Raw genomic sequence first — 20,203 nt, forward strand, 5'->3', positions numbered from 1 at the left:
TTGTGATACCAGTAAGTGTCATGCTAGCACCCGCGTGTGTTTCTTTGTTTGGTGTCGGTAAACACCATTGTTTCGGTGTCTGTAAACATCGGATATTTTATCCAGTCATCAGTAAATGTCTGGTCATCCCTTTTGGTGTCGGTAAACACCATTGTTTCGGTGTCTGTAAACATCGAGTATTCACCCCAGCCATCGGTAAATGTCTGGTCATTCTTTTAATGTCGGTAAACATCATCTTTCGATGTCGGTAAACATCGAGTCCCACCCAGTCATCGGTAAACGTCTGGTCACCTTTTTTGATGTCGGTAAACATCATCCTTCGATGTCGGTAAACGTCGAGTCTCATCCCAGTCATCGGTAAATGTCTGGTCATGCTTTGTTTCCTTGTTGATAGAATCGAGATCCCCAGAAGTCGTCGGTAAACGTCTTGTCTGGTATCACCACAAAGATTTTGTTCCTCCCCAAGTGGAGACGCCATCGGTAAATGGCCCAGTTTTCTTCGATATCGGTAAATATCGAATTCCCAGTTGCAGCAGCCATCGGTAAATGGTCTTGCTAAGTTGACATCGGTAAATGTCAGGTTTCTTTGAAGCCACCATCGGTAAATGGTCTTGCTTCCTTTCTACATCAAATTTTGTTCCCAGCAGCCATCGGTAAATGGTCGTGCTAAAGTTGATATCGGTAAATATCAAGGTCCCAGTTTTAACCATCGGTAAATGGTTTTGCTTTTCAGAAGTTTGTTTTCCCCAGCCGCCATCGGTAAATGGCCTTGCTGAAGTTGATATCGGTAAATATCAAGTTGTAACCATCGGTAAATGGTTTTGTTTTTCAGAAATTTGTGTCCCAGCAGCCATCGGTAAATGGTCGTGCTGAAGTTGATATCGGTAAATATCAAGGTCCCAGTTTTAACCATCGGTAAATGGTTTTGGTTTTTCAAAAGTTTGTTTCCCAGCAGCCATCGGTAAATGGTCTGGCTGAAGTTGATATCGGTAAATATCAAGTTTTAACCATCGGTAAATGGTTTCGTTTTCCAGAAGTTTGTTTTCCCCAGCCGCCATCGGTAAATGGTCGTGCTGAAGGTGATATCGGTAAATATCAAGTTTCCAGTTTCTAACCATCGGTAAATGGTTTTGCCTTTCTGAAGTTGTCAATTGCAGTCGTCATCGGTAAATGACGTGGTTCTTTTGTATCATATCCAGTACTGTGCAAATTCTACGGTTCTTTGGTATTCAATCCCTGTTTACCCTGAAAGTCTGACAGCCGTTGCTATCATCCGTTCGGGTTCCCAGCTGATTGAATAGGGGCAGCTGTAGCACCTCAAATTTGCACCTATCATTATGCATACATTTTCATATTAGGTCATAGCATATCATGATCCATTGCATATCATTTGCATTGTCCCCAGTTGCCTCAAGAGCAAGCGATCAAGAATTAGGTCAAACTAATCTCCTGATCAGTCAACCAAGCAAGCAAAGGAATTTCTCATTGAACCAAGGTCTTGGGGTTTGTCCAACAAGTTCACATGGCTTGGAGGTCTATTTGAAGTATTTTGGTCAAGGGTTGAAGACTTGGAGATCATCAGTTCATACACAGACAGTCAAAAACCCTAAAAAAAGTCAACTGTCAGTCAAAGCAGTGGATGGTGACCATTCTTGTGGAATTTGGGCACCATGATCAATAATCAAGAGTTCATACAACTTGGGACATCATTTGGAGTCAAGTTCTCAAGGAATTAGGGTTTGGAAGTCATCAGTCAATGAGCAGACAGTCAGAAACCCTAAAAGTCAACTGTTGGTCAACTGTCCATTTAATCAGTGATTGGATGATTGGAATTGGTTTGTGAGAGTTCGTTCATGTCCAAATAGTCATCATATATCATACCAAACACCATCATGGAAGAATTTGAAGCCAGATCAAAAATTTCCCAAAATGGAAACTGGGCCTGTAACTGAAACCTGCCATAAATGGAAAGTCTTGATCCTCAAACTTACATCATGATACAAGCCTCAAATGAATTTTTGCCCAACATGAAAGTTGAAGATCTTGTTCTCCCATTTCCAAAAAGTCCTAGAACTCTCAATTCCCATGTGTGGTTGGCAAGTTATGATCGAATCGATTTCAGAAAATCTTGAACTTCAAAGGGCCATATCTCCCAAACCGTTTGGCCAATTTTGGTGGGGTTTTTTCCTACAAGTCACATTTGATCCCCTCTTTCCAAAAGTATAAATTTCATGAGCCAAAACTTCACCAATCAAAATGGCATATTTTGACTTTTCTCATTTAAATGCAAGTTTGACCAAGAGTTGACTTTTTGATATAAACATTTTTCTAACATTTGGCCAATTGGAACAGCTCAGAAATATCATTTTAAATGTGTTTGCAAGCTCATTTTATGCAGTACATGTGAATCCATACTTGGTTGCTTGAATTGGAAGAAAAGGACAAATGCAACCATACTACTCCATGCTATCCACCATGCCTTGCCTTGTACCATGGAAACAGAAATCTAAACCATCATTTTCTGTCATTTTGAAGCCTCATTTTGCAGCCATAACCAACAGTACATATGGCCATACTAACTTGCTTGGAATTGGGAAGAAAGTACATAGCTACATCCACATTTTCATGGTTTTTGGGGAAAGGACCACAAGACAGTTTTGGTTATTATCATTTTCTGTCATTAAAGGACAGCAGCCTCCCAACAGCAGGTTTGGTAAAAGGATTTTTCTGTCATTGTGAGGACTGGCAGCAGCAATAGATGGCACACAATTCCCTCTCAAAATGGCCCATGCTGTTGAAAACAAGGGCAACTTCTAACATCATGCTACTGGCATTGAAAAAAAAAACAAGAGGCTACTTCTAACAGCAGGAGATACACCTTATTTTCCTGTCAAAAAACCAAACTCCTAATTGCAACCACAAAAACCATTTTTGGCTAAGACAGAAAAAGGTGACTGATCCTAACTGCATTCATTTTGCTTGGCACTGGCAAACCCTGTCAAACACAAAACATCTCTGCCTGGCCACAAAGCAACATCACATAGCAGTTGGTTGCATGATATTTTCTGTCAAATGAAGCTTCTAGCCAGCATCCATCACAACAGAAATCATTCTCACTAAAAAAAATCACATTTTTGCACTTCCCAATTTTCTGTCCAAAAGTCTCTATGAACCTGGCCTGGCTAGTGACAATAACAAAACACATTTTCTGTCAAGGACAAGAGCAGCCAGCATAACACAATCACCTTCACTCATTTTCCAATACTCATCCTTGCTCGCTTGGCATTTATCATTTGCTGTCAAACAAAAACTCACAAGATGAACTAAACTGGCTTTGCCTAATACCTTGTCTTCCATCATTTTCTTGTCATTTAAAAAAACCAGTAGCAGTAGCAGCAAACCACCCATTCACCTTGCCTTGACATCTCAAAAGAAGTTTTCCAAAACTCCACAGTTCCAAGACCCTGCCCTGCTTTGATAACAACATTCCCTCATTTTGCTGTCAAACAAGCCTTGCTAGTAACCTTCCAACAGCAAACATTAGCAACCTAGCAACCTTCATTTTCCACACTGCCAAACCCTGCAGCAACCTAGCAACCTTCATTTGCCACACTGTCAAAATCCTGCAGCATCAAAAAGCCAACATCCAACAGCAAGAAAAACTTGGTTGTGCACTCATTCACTCAAAAATCATACCTTGACTCTTTTCATTTTTCAGTCCAAAAACTCCAAACCCTGCCTTGCCAACCATAGCAGTTTGGTTCATCTCAACTTTTCATCATTGCCAACCAACTAGCCAACATAACACCAAAAAACACGCAAGAATTCCCAAACTCACCATTGCAGAAAAACTCACTTTCTACTTCAAAATCCAAATCTTCAAAATCATCATTTCCCCCAAGTTCCTTGTAAACTATCCATTCAAACACCTTCCATATAACATATAGAAGCTACTGTAGACAGAAAATCGCATCTGTAATCACTAAATCATCATATCCAAATCTCACATTTTCACGCTTGCAACTTGAGTTGGCCAGAACAGTTGAGGAGGTTTCAAGGCAAACTCTCAATGGCATTACATTCCTGGAGCATCAAAGGTGCTAAAGGGATCATTTAGCACCATTAAAAGTGCTTGAAATAGAACCTCCATCTTCACCTACAAGCAAAATCAGTTCAGTGGCCATCTGCATTTCCAGCTTGGTTCAAGTTCAAGTAAGGTGTCAAACAGCTTGCCTTGGACCCTTTGAAGCTATTTGGATACCTGTCAAGCATTGAAAGCATCTCCAGCATCACATTCAACATTGCCCTGTTCAGTTTGGTAAATTTTCGACCTCCCTCTTTTGTCAAATTGATACATGCTTAGTATAGGTCTATCCATGCTGATTGTCATGATGCTTTCACTTTTTGAAATGGTTGCTTATTCATGAAGATATATTGTTTTGAAGTTTGATGTCAAGTTTTGTTTTTGCTCGATTCTTGACTTGTCTGTTGTTTTAATGAAAAATGATGATGGATTCTTGTTGACCTTGCCATGCTGATCATTTCCATATATTCAATTTTGATTTTTGGGCAAGTTTGTGAAATCATGATTTTTGAGAGGGATGAACAGTAAAACCCTAATCCCAATTTGCCCAGATTTTCCCCATTTTCGTATGCATGGCCTGAAACTCATTGACCAATCAAAACATTTCATTTTATGGCCAAAACGACCGTGTTTAATTAAGTGGATTATGGAATTACAACTTTGCCATTCTTGCTTTATTAATCCAAATTAATTTCACATTTTAATTACCAATCTTGCAAAAATCATAACTTGCTCATTTTTGATCCAATTTGAATGGGATTTTTTGTGTTGTGTTCATCATGATCTCTACTTTTTTATCATTATTTTTCCAGAATTTTTGGATGAGTGGTTTTTAAGTGGTGCTAGGGTTTGTGACATGTGACCAAATTTTGTACACTTTGCCAAATCAATTGTGAAATGATGAGAATGTATCCAATGGCTCCCAAATTTTTTGTGCTTAAACTAGACACATTCATGGTGATTTTGGTGTAGAGTTTATGAATTTATCATTTGTGGTTTGTGAGTTATGATTTTTTGAATTAGGGTGTGACAATTTGTGTCACACCATTGATGACCAACTTCATGATTTTCATTACCATGCTTCTTGAACTCCAATTGATCTGATTTTTTGCATGAACCTACTCTTGTATGTCTAGTTTACATGTGAATTTTCTTGGAATTATTTGTGGCATTTCCTAATTGTTTGAGATTTTCTCCCCTGCCTAGTCAATTGTTGACCTTGTGTGACACTTGTTCCCATTTCATTTGTGAAATTCTCATACTTTATTAGATAGACATGAAATTTGACATGTGATAACTAGACATCCTCATCTTTGCCATGGTTTTGATCCCATTCATTTATCATACACCATTCTTGACTTATGATTTTTCTAAGTTGATGCATGTTTGGTTGACTTCTTTGAGCATGTTCAAAATTGCTTTGACTTTCTGATTTTCATTGACTGCCTTCCACTTGTCCAAATGGGATGAAATTTGACATGCTTACCATGCTATGTGTTAGGTTTGATCATGATTTATTTGGTGATTTTTGGAAATGTCTAAGTTTGCTTTTGATGCAAGTCTTGCTGTTGACTTCTATGAGCTTCTGTTTGCCATGTTTTGACCTAAATGGTTCATGAAATGATGATAGTGATTGATATGAATGTGAACCCAATTGGTTTTGTTTCCTAAATGTTTAAACTTGACTTTGATGGGATATCCTTTGCTGTTTTGACTTTCTCATTCACTTTTGACCCTAGGCTTGCCCTAGTGGTCCTGTTACTCACCTTTGAGCTTGTGTTTTCAGGTTGACCAACAAATGACCAATGAGACCAATTTCTTTTGATTGGGATTGCCTAAATGCCATGACTAACTTGTTTGTTTTGTAGGTGGCTTGGCTCACATGCCTTAAGCCTTGTGCCTTGCACATCCATGTGCCTCTAATTGACTGTTGGTGTCTGTTTCTGTTTGTTTTGTTTGAAGTTGCATACTAACATCTGCTTGACTGTTTCAGGTGCTTTAGTTGCTTAGTTCCTTGTGAACTTTTTGCTTTGCTTTGCTTGTATAAGCAATTTGCATTGAGGTATGTCTCTTTTACTTCATGTAGTCTGGAAGACCTGGCCTGTTACTTGGCCAGGCAACTGTCTGAAGTCCTCCTTAAGAGGCAATGTTTGTGATTGTTTACTTTTGTCCTTGCATAGAGTCAAAGACCTCCTAAGTGAAGAGGCAATTGGTGGAAGGTAGGGATATGCAATCTATCCCCCACTATTCAGTGTGTCATCTGTTTTGCTCACACCACTGTGTTGATGCATTTCAGATACAAACCCAAGATCTTGTACAATTGTACAGTTGAGTCAGTTTTAAATGTGTAGAAGGGTTCCCACTTTCTGAACCCACACATTCTTGTCTTGAAGCTCTCCCAGGCCAGGGATAAGAGCTGTGAAGTCTTACCTTCACTCACCTTTCATCTGCTTCACCTTAGCCCCTCAATGGCAAGGTTAAGAGCAACACTCACCCCATTCCAGAGGTTTGTTTGTTGAGGTTGATATGACCCCTTGACTAAAACCTAACCCTTGTTTGAGCCACTTGTTTGTGTATAGCGTGTGCTATCTGTGCTTGTAGGATTGTTTGACTTGCTTCCTGTGCAAGTTAGGATAGTTTGACTTGCTTCCTGTGCAAGTTAGGATAGTTTGACTTGCTTCCTGTGCAAGTTAGGATAGTTTGACTTGCTTCCTGTGCAAGTTAGGATTAGTTTAGACTTGCTTCCTGTGCAAGTTAGGTTTTGCTTGGCTTGCTTCCTGTGCAAGTTAAGTATGTGTGGCTTGCTCCCTGTGTGAGCCATACTTAGGATAGGTTGGCCCTTGTGCCATTTAGCTAGAAACCTTAACTTAGGGATGAATTTGCATGATAACATCTAGGCTCGAGTCGTAGTCTCCCTAGTTGTGTCTCCCTCTGTTATCTGGTTAGGCTAGTCCTTTATCCCTCTGTAGGGGAACTACATCGCCCTGATCTTCATACCAGATGAAGTATGTAGGCAGGAGATTGAGCTGATCTCTCCGGGCGCCCTTTTTTTCTTTTTGTGTGTGTTGTTTGACAGTTGCTAGGCTCGAGTGCCTGACTCCTTAGCAATCTGTTGTCTGTTTGTTTGTGTGTGTGCTTGACAGTTATAGGCTCGAGTCCCCGACTCCCTATTAACTTGTTTTGTCTTGTTGTGTGCTTGGAAGCTGATGTAAGTCCATCAAGTGGCATTTGGGTTCTAGTGTGCGTGTGTTGGTTCGGATGCTGACATAAGTCCAGTGATTGGCAGTCGGGCTCCACGTTTGCCTTTGCCTGTGTCTTGTTTGTCTGTGTGCGTGTCAGCCGAGCTACGAATGCTCTGATTCTTCTCTCGTCCGAGAAGATACGTATGCATAGGATGCGACATCCTAGCGAGCATGTGTCGTCTCCCCAGTCCGAACTACTTCGACTCTGATGTCTATGCCTGATAGACTAAGTAGGCCCAGGATGCGACATCCTGCCGAGTCAGTTTCAGTCAGTTTCTTGTGTCTCTTTCAGCCAGTGTGTGTGAGTATTTGAGCAGTGTTTAGCAACCAATTTTCCTTTCTAGTGTGCGTGGATCCCGTCGAGTACGACGGATGCGTAGGGGTGCTAATACCTTCCCTTCGCATAACCGACTCCCGAACCCATTCTCTTTGGTCGCGAGACCATGTCCTTTTCCAGGTTTACTCTGAGCGTTTCCTTTCCCTCTTTTGGGATAAATAACGCACGGTGGCGGCTCTGTTGTTCTTTCTTTTCCCGCCGGTTTCTCGCGCGATGCAACACAATGCACTTTTGATATGCAATGGTTATTTTCATTCAGTGATCGGTCTTCAAGCTTTATTTGCTTTCCTGTATGCACTCACATAGCACACACATGGTTGATTGGGTGATATCTTTGCTAAATCATATATCTCTGATTTGTATGGCAAAATCAACAGATGTGATGTCAGAATATTGTCGCCGAGTTATTATCTATCTCGATGAAACCAGGATCGAAAGACAGAACGTTCCTCATATGGATAGACATTGCATTCATGCATGAACCATAATAACTTGTCTTCTGTTTTGCAGGTGTCAGTTTCTAACCTGTTTGATTGACACAGGAATGATGAATTTTCCCAACGCCGACCTTCTCGAATTGAAAGAGATGATGAGGGAGTTATTCAATGTTGTGCGAGGGCTCGCCTTGGGGCAGAAGGCGATCGCCGAGAAGGTGGAGAGGATTGAAAACTGGCTGAGAATGGGGGAAATTCAGGGAAAGGCTCCGTCATCCGTAATAAGGAAGCCCTCTGGCAATGGTCAGCTCAAGAAGAAGGTTGAATCAGGTGGTGTGCAGGCCAAGAAAGAACGCGGTAAGGATCGTTACCACCCTTATGCTGCCACTGTAACCACTCATGTTGGTAGTCCACCTGTACAACCGCAACGACAACCACCTCAACAGAGAACACAGAAAGCTGGGTGCCAAGCAAGAAGAAGGATGACTGATCGCCAGTTTGATAAGCCACCCATGGCGTATGCTCTTCTGTTTAGGAGGTTGAAGGATCTTGGGTTGGTTCAGTCAAGGACGTTGGCTCCGGTAGGACCAGATCAAAGGCTTGCGGGTTACAATGAGAACATCAAGTGCGAGTTCCATTCTGGTGCACCCGGGCATAGCATTGAGGGTTGTAAAGCTTTTAAGCATGTCGTTCAAGATTTGGTGGATTCTAAAGCCATCCATTTTGCACCGACACCGAGTGTTAATGCTAACCCCATGCCGGTGCATGGTCCTATGGGGGTGAACGTGATGTCAGAGGATAAGAGAAAAATGGAGGTGATGGATGTGAATCAGTTGAGGACTCCGATGTCTGTGGTCAAGAGACATCTGATGAAGAATGGAGCTTTCCCTGGTTGTGATAATTATTGTGCGGCTGTCGCTACGAATGGGTGTGCAATGATGAGGGAAACGATTCAGGGAATGATGGAAGTGGAAATGGACGGTGAACCATGCGAAACACCCTGTCAGGCTTTGGAAACTGTCAAGGTGGAGAATGCCATTGTTGCTAAAGAGGACAAAAGGCCGTCCATGTCTTCTTATAAACAGGCCATAGAAGTGGTGAGGAGCGGAGAAGCCCGAGGCTGGGGAAAAATGGTAGACGTTGAAGTGAAAGCGGATAGGCTTGGGGTTGGCTATCAGCCAGATCAAGGGTCGTCTAGACAAAACAGAGGACGTCGTCCACCGTTCACATTTGTCAGTGCCGGAGTGCTGGATCCAGGTCACGCCTATACAGTGGGTGAAGAGATTGACAGTGACCACGAGCTGGAGTCGTGGATAAAATCGTGCATACCAGGGAACTGGAAGGCCTCAGAGATCTTCACTGTCACTCATCCGGAAGAGTAATGTTTTCTGTTTTCAGTTTTATTTGCATGGAAGCCATACGTTTTGCCCGAAACGTAATGGTCCATTGTAAGGGCCACCTCATGTTTCATTTTGCAACATTTTGCATCATTAATAAATGGATGTTTTTCACATTAAAAGCGGTATTCCCTGTTTTTCATTTATTTTTGCAGTTTAAAAAACAAATAAAAATGGCAATGTTTGTTTTCATTTTTCCCCTTTTTAATTTGTCTCATTCCGACTTCGAAAAATAATTCTCCGGATCTCATTGATAACAATTTGGTTACACCTCATATGACTTCGATAATCCGATCTATCATGCCGAAGAAGAAGGCGAAGAAGATTGTGATCTGCTGAAAGATTAGCCAGGTTGTTGAAATAAGAGGAGAAGGTGATTTAACCGCACGAGGAGCGATGCAAGATTGTTATTCCAAGCGCCGACGAGGTCAGAAAGGAAGTGAAAGTTAGGGGCCGCTTCAGAGGCGAGTCGAGAGTAGAATGGTAGCCCTGTTGAAGGAGTGTGGATACCTTCGCCTGGTCGTGTCAGGATATGCCAGGGTCGGATACCGGTGCCGTTGTGCACAAGCTATCATGGAGAGAAGACTGTCCTCTAGAGAAGCAGAACGCCGGTGCTACTTATCAAAGAGCCATGGTGACTTTGTTTCATGAGATGATTCATCATGAAATCGAATGCTATGTTGATGACATGATAGCAAAGTCCCAAGCAGGAAAGGGGCATCTGGTGGATCTAGCCAAGTTGTTTAACCGGCTAAGACAATTCAGACTGAGGATGAATCCGAATAAGTGCACTATCAGAGTGCGGTCCGGTAAGCTGCTGGGGGTTATGGTGAGTGAAAGAGGAATCGAGGTTGATCCTGCTAAAAAAAAAAGAGAAAAAAGGAAAGAAGAACAAAAAGCAATAAGAGAAATGCCTGAACCGAGAACAAAAAAAGAGGTTCGTGGTTTCTTAGACAAATTGAACTGCATTTCACGGTTCACACCTCATCTAACAGCCACGTGTGAACCCATATTCAAGACGTTGAAAAATCAAATCAAACGGTCAGGTGGAATAATGACTGCCAAAGGGCATTGAGAAATAAAAGAATAGTTGCAGGAGCCTCCGATTCTGTTGCCTCCCTATGGAAAGAGACTATTAATTTGTACTTGACGGTCCTCGAGGGGTCTATGAGGTGTGTACTGGGGCAGCATGACGAGTCCGGTCGAAAAGAGCATGCAATTTACCTTAGCAAAAAGTTTACCGACTATGAAACAATACATTCACTGCTCGAGAAAACTTGTTGTACTTTGGCATAGGCTGCTCGCCGACTGAGACAGTGTATGCTGGTTCATACCACTTTGTGGATTTCCGAGATGGATCCGATCAAGTAGGTTTTTTGAAGAGCCAGCATTGACCGGACGGGTTGCGAGAGGGCAATTGATTTTGATTGAATACGATATTCAGTATACCCCTCAGAAATCAATAAAGGGGAGTGTATTGTCTGATTACCTCGCCCAGTAACCCATTGAGGATTATCAACTGAGGAAGTTTGAGTTCCCTGATGAGGACATCTCGAGGTGCTCAAATCGAAAGATTGTGAGGAACCGATCCCGGAGGAGGGGCCTGACCCTGAATCCGAACGAATTCTGATGTCTGATGGGGGAAGGTTAATATGGATGAGTTGGTGCTGCTTTGGTTACGCCAAAGGGATCCCGCATTCCTTTTGTTGCCCGAATAACATTTGAATGTACCGACGGTGTGATTGAGTATGAAGCTGGTATCCTGGGTATCGAACTTCGGTGCGTACATCTACTGGGGCAACGCCTTTCTCGTTGGTATATGGGATGGAAGCCGTATTACCGGTTGAGGTTCAAATTCCCTCTTTGAGAGTCCTGATGGACGGGAAGTTGCAAGAGGCTGAATGGGTAAGGACCCGGTATGAAGAGTTGAGCCTGATTGAGGAAAAGAGACTGGCAGCCATTTGTCATGAGCAGTTATACCAACAAAGGATGAAGCGTGCTTTTGACCGAAAGGTACGACCTCGGGTATATCACGTAGGCGATATGGTGCTGAAAAGGATCCTTCCTCCTCAAAACAATCGCAGGGGTAAGTGGACACCCAATTATGAAGGTCCATTCGTGGTCAAGAAGGTTTTCTCTGGCGGAGCCTTGTTGTTGACGACCATGGATGGCGAAGATTTTCCATCCCCTGTGAATGCGGACGCAGTTAAAAAAATACTTCGTATAAAGAGACCCGCTGGGCGGAAAGAATAAAATAGTCCGGGCAAAAATGGGCATGATGGCGAACCGAAAAAAAATGAAAAAGGTTCGGGCAAAAATTAGGGATAAAAAAGGAAAACTGTACACCCGGCAAGTCGAAAACCTGAAAAGGCGACTTGGGCAAAAAAGGGTATCCCGGTGGACTGAAAACCCGAAAGGGCGGTCCAGGCAAAAGAGGGATTGAAACGAACAACTGCGTTCAGCATGATCGTTTGCGCTTTGGTTAAGGCACATGGATAATCCCCGGTAGGGAACAGTCGGAATCGTCTTGTTCAGAAGGCAGAAAGCACGGAGAGCCTGAGGACATATGGGGTGTAACCGAGTTGGAACTCGATGAGATCGTGGTTTCACATTGCCATTAGGATAGATTTTTCCTTTTGTGCGCAATTACCTCTTTTCAGGAATTGCTTCCTTTGTATTGCTCAATTTGAGCTACACCTTTTCAATCAATAAAATGCATATTCAGTCAAATAATTTTGTTTTTGTTTTCATTACCGCTTTGATTGCGAAAACATCCAATTGTTTGTGATAAAGAATCTTGCATTTTAAGACATACAGGTCCCTTCCAGTGCATGTTTATAAGATTGAAAATTTGAAATCTTATTCGGAAGGTTGAGTGACTCAAGTTTTGAAATCTTGACACGTCTGGGGCACGTTTTTATCTAACGATCTCCTTTGCAGGTGCTGTTAGATGTTTTCGCTCACTTGCAGGTTGTGATGTGGAAGCTTTTGATAAAAGATCCCCGTGGATTCCAATTAGGGACGAATGAGTGGGAGAATGGTGAAAAGACGGCGAAGACGAACGACGATCCTGGATATTAATCAAGAAGACTCTTCAAAGTCTGAAGATTAGAAAGCTTGTACCAATCCCAGGATTTCGCTCTTCGTAGAGGACGGAACAGTTGGGAATACAAGGTGATGAATCAGAAAAGGCCAGACGAGTCTGGGAGTTCTCAAAATTGGAAAGCTGACATTAGGATTTGGATGTTGAATGCCGTGGTTCGACGAGTCGGCGGGTGTTCAGTGCCAGATTTTCCTGGTTTCCCCAAGCAGAGTTGGGATTGTTACCTCCTCAGCAGATTCAAGGTCTGTGTTTTCCCTAGCAGGGTCGGGATGGTTATCTCCTCAGCAGGTGTGAGATCGGTGTTTCCCCAGCAGCCAGGCCTGAAGGTTGCTATTTCCCAGCGGAGGTATCTATTGGTAGGGGTTTCTCCAAGCAGGGTCGGGATTGTTATATCCCCAGCAAATCAAAGACCGTTGTTTCCCCACAGAGTGCGTTGGTGGTTCTTTCCCCAGCGATGTCCCCAAGCGGATCGGGTGCAGAGGAGGTTTTCCCTAGCGAGGGTGGCCTATTTCCCAGCAGCAGTGTTATTCCCCGGCAGGGTGGAGATCGGAGTGTTGACAAGTTCCTCAGCGGAGTGCATCGAGCTCCCCAGAAGAGTCCCTTGAGGGGGATACCTTTTATGCATGCATCATTTAGGAGATCATAGCATATTGCATAATAAATTGCGTAGCATTTCCATAATTATGGAGCATTGCGCTAAAAATCATCATGCATCATCATTGTAAGCATCAGCTAGTCTCAAGCCGAGGTTGGCGTTTGAGATTTGTGTTTCGCCAGTGGGTGAAGGTGTTACTCAAGCCGTGGTTACCGTTTGAGAGGTGGTTTCGCTGGTTGGAAGATCAACATCAGCATTGCAAGCATAAGTTAACCCCAAGCCGTGGTTACCATCCAAGAATGGGTTTTGCCGGTCAGTGAAGATGTTACTATGAGGAGTTTAGCATTGTGACGTGGGGTCAACGGTATTCCCCCCAGTAGTACGATACTGGAGGAAGATTTCTGTCGTGCGAGACGGAAGTTTGAAGATGTTACTCTGAGGAGTTTAGCATTGTGACGTGGGGTCAACGGTATTCCCCCCAGTAGTATGATACTGGAGGAAGATTTCTGTCGTGCGAGACGGAAGTTTGAAGATGTTACTCTGAGGAGTTTAGCATTGTGACGTTGGGTCAATGGTATTCCCCCCAGTAGTACGATATTGGAGAAAGAGTTTCTGTCGGGCGGAGATGGAAATGATAATTCAAGAAGTTTCGGGGTTCAAGGGAAAAAAAGTAAAGTAAGGAGAAAGAGATAATCCCCAGCTGAGCGCAGATTGTTCGTTCACAGTGGATTAAGTAGGAGTGGCATGCTCATGGCTTATTATTCCCAACATAAGTCGTTGGCCCACGTGCCGTCTCATTCGTCACTTTACCTTATTGCTGCCGATGTTGACAGGCATGAAGAGTTTTTCGGGTATTCAGACCGATGCGGTGTTCAGGCCGAGGTGGGTATTCAGACCAGTTTCCGATGTTCAGATCGATGCAGCTTGCGGCATTCAGGCCAGGTTTCCGGTGTTCAGGCCGAGGTGGGTATTCAGACCAGTTTCCGATGTTCAGATCGAAGAAGCGTCCGAAGTTCAGATCGATGCAGCTTGCAGCGTTCAGGCCAGGTTTCCGGTGTTCAGGCCGAGTTGGGTATTCAGACCAGTTTCCGATGTTCAAATTGAAGAAGCTTCCGAAGTTCAGATCGATGCAGCTTGCGGCATTCAGGCCAGGTTTCCGGTGTTCAGGCCGAGTTGGGTATTCAGACCAGTTTCCGATGTTCAGATCGAAGAAGCTTCCGAAGTTCAGATCGATGCAGCTTGCGGCATTCAGGCCAGGTTTCCGGTGTTCAGGCCGAGTTGGATATTCAGACCAGTTTCCGATGTTCAGATCGAAGAAGCTTCCGAAGTTCAGATCGATGCAGCTTGCGGCATTCAGGCCAGGTTTCCGGTGTTCAGGCCGAGTTGGGTATTCAGACCAGTTTCCGATGTTCAGATCGAAGAAGCTTCCGAAGTTCAGATCGATGCAGCTTGCGGCATTCAGGCCAGGTTTCCGGTGTTCAGGCCGAGGTGGGTATTCATACCAGTTTCCGATGTTCAGATCAAAGAAGCGTCCGAAGTTCAGATCGATGCAGCTTGCGGCGTTCAGGCCAGGTTTCCGGTGTTCAGGCCGAGGTGGGTATTCATACCAGTTTCCGATGTTCATATCAAAGAAGCGTCCGAAGTTCAGATCGATGCAGCTTGCTGCATTCAGGCCAGGTTTCCGGTGTTCAGGCCGAAGGGGGCATTCAGGCCAGGTTTCAGGTATTCAGGCTACTGAGCGGCATTCAGGCCATGGTTATCCATGTGTTACAATCTATTTTGGTGTACCGGTCAACATTCTGTTTCGGTACTCAGGCCGGCTTTCTCCGTACCAGACGAGTTCTTCTTTTCGAGATTGCTTCTTCGCCGATTCTGACAAGCGTTGTTAATTATTTCCCATCAGAGTGCAAATTGTTCGTCTGTTCTTGGTATTCAATCACTCTTCACCCTGATCATCTGAAAGCCGAGGCTGTTCATATCGACAGGTTCATAGTGGATTGAATAGGGGCAGCTGTAACACCCCAAAATTTGCCCTCCTCTCTTGGGACTAGCTTAGCATATTGCATTTCATTTTTAGGACATTAGTCATTGCATCTTTGCATGTCATGTGGAAACAATAAGCAAGTCATCCTCCTAAGTCTTGTTCAGAAGATAAAGAGGTTGAGAGATGCAAGCCTGAGGGTCTTAATGAATTGGTCACTAGCCATTTGCGGGTTTGTGCTTCAATTAGGGTTTCTTGGTTCTTCAAGGATATTGGGAATTATCTTGGTTGAAGTGGTACATCACCATCATCATGGTCTTCTCATCACCAAGAGGTTTATTGTGCTTGATCAGTTCCTTGGGATTAGGGTTTTGACCTCTGGTCAACCCTAATTAGTTGATTTGTGCCAATCAGGGTTTGTCAAGGAGAGGAGGTCTTCAATGAGGTGGGGATCATCATATGCTTTTATTGAGCTTGTGAAAGCTAGGGTTTCATTTTGGAGCCATTTCATCAGGAGATTGAGGCTCAAATTCATCTGTGCATAGCCGAGTCATCTATCAACTGAAAAAAGTCAACCAAAAGTCAACTGATGGATTTGGAGGTGGGAGAGGGTTAGAAATACTTCATTCATGTCCATACAAGTCTCATTTGACCTTTCAAACATCAACATTGAAGAAAATAAAGTCAGGACAAAACTTTCCAAAAATAGAAAGTGACTTGTAATTCAAAATTGCCAAAAATGGAAAGGTTTTCTCCTCAAGATTACATGACCAAAAATGCTTCAAATGAAATTTTGTTGAACATGAAAGTTGTAGATCTTGTTCTCCCATTTCCAAAAAGTCCAAGAACATGAATTTCTCATGTATGGTTAAGAAGATATGGATAAATCATTGTCAAGTGGATTTGAACTTCACAAGTGCATAACTTTCACACCAAAAGGCCAAATGAAGTGGTTCTTTTTGCAACATTCTTGTTTTGACATGTACTATCCAATTCATGCATCATAGGCCATGCATTTTGATCATAAAATTTTTTGGACTTTTCATTTGAATTTTGGAGGGAAAGTGGTAATTCAAAAATTATGCATTGTATTCACTTCCTAACACTTGCATTTGGTTCAAAACAGGTTTTTAAGTGATTTCCAAAGGCATTTGTGTACTGTTACATTGCAATCCCATGCATAAGGTGCATTGTTCAAATTTGCACTTACACCTTTAATTTCATTAATCCTTGGCATTTGCTTAATCATGATTAGCATGCATCATTAACAGCACATATAAAAGTATAATCATAACAGAAAACTTCATACACACTTCATTTTGCTCAGATCTAGATCTAGTTTCACAATTCTCTTCACTTGGTGCTCTCACTTTTCATCAAGTTTCTTCATAAACATTGTATTGTTCGTGATCAATCCTTGATCCACAAGCATAATTGGAGATTTCTGGAAGCAAGATCTATCCATTTTCGAGCTGGTTTGAAGGCTGTTGCAAGTTGCATCATTAATGGAAGTTGAAGATTTGAGCAACATCAAGCACGATTGAGCACCAATTCTTCATCCGTTCATCCATCAAAGCATTGGAGGTCATCTGTTTCTACATTACATCCACGCTACGATTCCAGTTCTGCATTCTCTTGAAGGTCAGAATTCGACATTCCTAATTCATAAAATTGTGGTGTGCATGTTGTAGATCGTTCATCCCTGAGTATGCTGAGTTTTGTCTCATTGAATTTCATTAAGAAATGAACAAGATATGCTAGATCTAAGTTTGATGCATGAACTTTCCTTTGCTCGAATTTTCGCATGTGTGTAGAAATAGGTTAATCCAAGCTTAGATTCGTGTTGTACGTTGGAAGATGAATCTATTGGTGTATTTGTTGTTGATTTATGGACAAAAGTGTTCTTGAGCTCAAGAACACGTTGATGAACATGAAGAACACTTAGGGTTTCTGTCCAGAATATGTTTGATCCGTCCAGCGCCATTCTGCATGTGTTTTTGTGTTTTTCTTCATGCATTGGTCCAGCTGTACTCCGCGTGGCTAATTGATTGGATACTAGCGCTTGCCTTGCCACGTAATGTTAATGAAACGGTGCGTTTCATGATGAAACGCGCCACTTTCAAATTCTTCTTCAGTTCGATCCTTGGTGGAGACAGTTTCACATGTGCCTTTGCCTTTTATTCCATGCCATTCATGTACATGCTTTCATGTGTTTTTTTAATTTTTCATTCATTTCAAAAATTCATAACTCCATGAATATTGCTCCAATTGGCCTAGGATTTTTTGCACTTTGTTCCTCATCATATCTAGTATTTTATGGCTATTTTTCCAAAAATTGTGCACGCATGAAAAATGCTTTGGCTTAGGGATTGTGTATGTGTGTGTTTTCTTGACCTACCTTGCCAAAAGCTTTGTGAAATGATGAGATTTTATCCAATGCTCTTGAAACTTTGCATGCTTAAACTAGACACTTTGATTGAAATTTTGGTGTTGATTTTGTATTTTTAGTATTTCTGGTTGATGAGTTATGATCTGATTAATGTAGGTGTCACAATGTGTGTCACACCTTTGCTTGCTTGACTTGTGGATTTTCTTTTCCATGCCAATTCAATGCCAAATAATCTGATTTTTTGCATGATGATTCTTCTGGATGTTAGGATTGATCATGAATTACTGTAGAATTTTTGAAGGCATTTCCAATTTGTTTGAGATTTTTCTTGCTGGTTGACCATGTTTGAACTTTTTGATAGTCATGAACTTCAATGATTTGTGAAATGCTTGATGTTTATCATATGGACTTGAAATTTTGTACATTGATTCTAGACACTTTGAAGTTTATTGTGGTTTTGATTGGATGTGTTTATCATGTGTGGATTCTGTTTTAGGCTTGTGTTAAGTTGATGTATGAAATTGTACCTCAATTGAGCTTGTTTGTGCTTACCTTGCCTTATGGAATTTATTTGCCATGCTTATACTTGTCCAAATGCCTTGATTTTTGGTGTGTTGATCATTTGATGTGTTCTGTTTAGCCATGATTTTTCTTGAGATTTATTGAATCATTTTTGAGTTGATGTGGATTGGTTCATTCTGGTTGCTTCAATGAGCTTTCAACTTGCATGCTTTGCCTTATTTGCTTTGTGAAATGAAATTGGTTAATGCTATTGACATGAGACCACTTGGATATTGTTCTTAATTGATTGAGCTTGGTTATTGTCAAATTTCATGTTCTGTTTTGGATTATTTCTCCCATTTTGACCCTAGGCCTTGTCCTAGTGGTTTGTGCTTATGTTTGAGTTTTGTTTTCAGGATAAGAAGCATATGGCCATGAGGAGATTAATTAACATTGCTTGAGTTGGATTATTTGGATGATGTTGTCTAATTTGGATTTGTTTTGTAGGTGGCTTTTATCTCATTTGAGTTGAGCTTGTGCCTTGCACATTGTTTGACTGTACTGTTGACTGTTGACCATTAACTGTCTGTTTGACTTTTGTTTGAGTTGTATACTGATTGAGTTGGATTGTTTTCAGGTACCTTAGTTGCTATAGTTCCTTTGTGAACTTGCTTTTGCTTTGCTTGGTTGCATAAGCATTGAGGTATAACATCTCTTCTCCATGTAGTCTGGAAGACCTGGCCTGTTATGTGGTCAGGCACCTATCTGAAGTCCTCCTTAAGAGGCAATGCTTGTGATTGTTTATGTTTGTGCCAAGCAGGAAAAGACCTTTGATAAGGCAATTGACAGATAAAAGAGATGTGTAACCCATCTCCTGTTAGTCTGTGTGTCATCCCTTTGCTCACATTACATGTTGATGCATTGTGGATATTAACCCAAGATCTATAGAGTCATTAACTTATGGAGAGAGTTCCAACTTTCTGAACTCCCACACCTTCTATTTGTCTGAAGCTCTCCCAGGCCAGGGATAAGAGCTGTGAGGCACACCCCTCACTTCCCATTTCATCTGCTTCACCCTAACTCTCAATGTTAGGGTTAAGAGCTAACATCACCCGATTCCAGTTGGCTTGTGTTTCACAGCCTAACCTTGAGTGAGCCCACTTTGTTTGTATATAGTGTGTGCTAATTGTGTATATGTTTGCTTTGATTATGTTGTGTTTAAGATAGCTTGCTGCCTGTGCAAGTTAGATAGAAACCTCAACCTAGGGCCATTGTGGATTATATGATAACTATTAGGCTCGAGTCAGTCTCCCTTCTAGTTGGTCATTTCCCAGTCTCTGGTTAGGAGAAGTTTCTCCTCTGTTCAGGGGAACTACGTCGCCCTGATCCTCATACCAGATGAGGTACGTAGGCAGGAGATCGTACGAGATCTCTCCGGGCACCCTTTTTCTTTTTGTGTGTGTTTGCTTGACAGTTACTAGGCTCGAGTGCCAGACTCCTTAGTAACTTGTTGCTTGGTTATCCTTCTTGTGTGTTAGGAGATGGATGTAAGACCAGCGATTGGCATTCCGTATCCTATTGGTGTTTGTTGTGTGCGGAGTCCGACGTAAGTCCAGCGATTGGCAGTTGGTTTCCAGTGTGGGTTTGTTTGGTTCGGAGTCTGATGTAAGTCCAGCGATTGGCATTCGGTTTCCATGTTTGCCTGTTTGTGGGTGTGTTTTGTTTGGCGTGCGTGAGTCGAACTACGGTAGCTCTGATTCTCATTCCAGATGAGATACGTAGGCATAGGATGCGATATCCTAGCGAGCTCGTTCCCCTCTTCTCCCACCTGTGTTGTTTCTAGTGTGTGTGTGCATTGTTTGCGAGCAGTTTTAGCAACCTTTTTCTTTCCTTTTGAGCGTGGATCCCGTCGAGTACGACGGATGCGTAGGGGTGCTAATACCTTACCTTCGCATAACCGACTCCCGATCCCATCTCTCTTTGGTCGTGAGACCATGTCTTTTCCAGGTTTACTTCGAGCGTTTCCTTTCCCTCTTTTGGGATAAATAACGCACGGTGGCGGCTCTGTTTATTTTTGTTTTAGCCCGCCGGTTATTTTTCGTGGATGCGACACGTACTTTGCTCATGGCGGTTGCACAAG

Source organism: Lathyrus oleraceus, chromosome 6 (genome assembly GCF_024323335.1).
Source record: "Lathyrus oleraceus cultivar Zhongwan6 chromosome 6, CAAS_Psat_ZW6_1.0, whole genome shotgun sequence".
NCBI classification, from domain to species: Eukaryota; Viridiplantae; Streptophyta; class Magnoliopsida; order Fabales; family Fabaceae; genus Lathyrus; species Lathyrus oleraceus.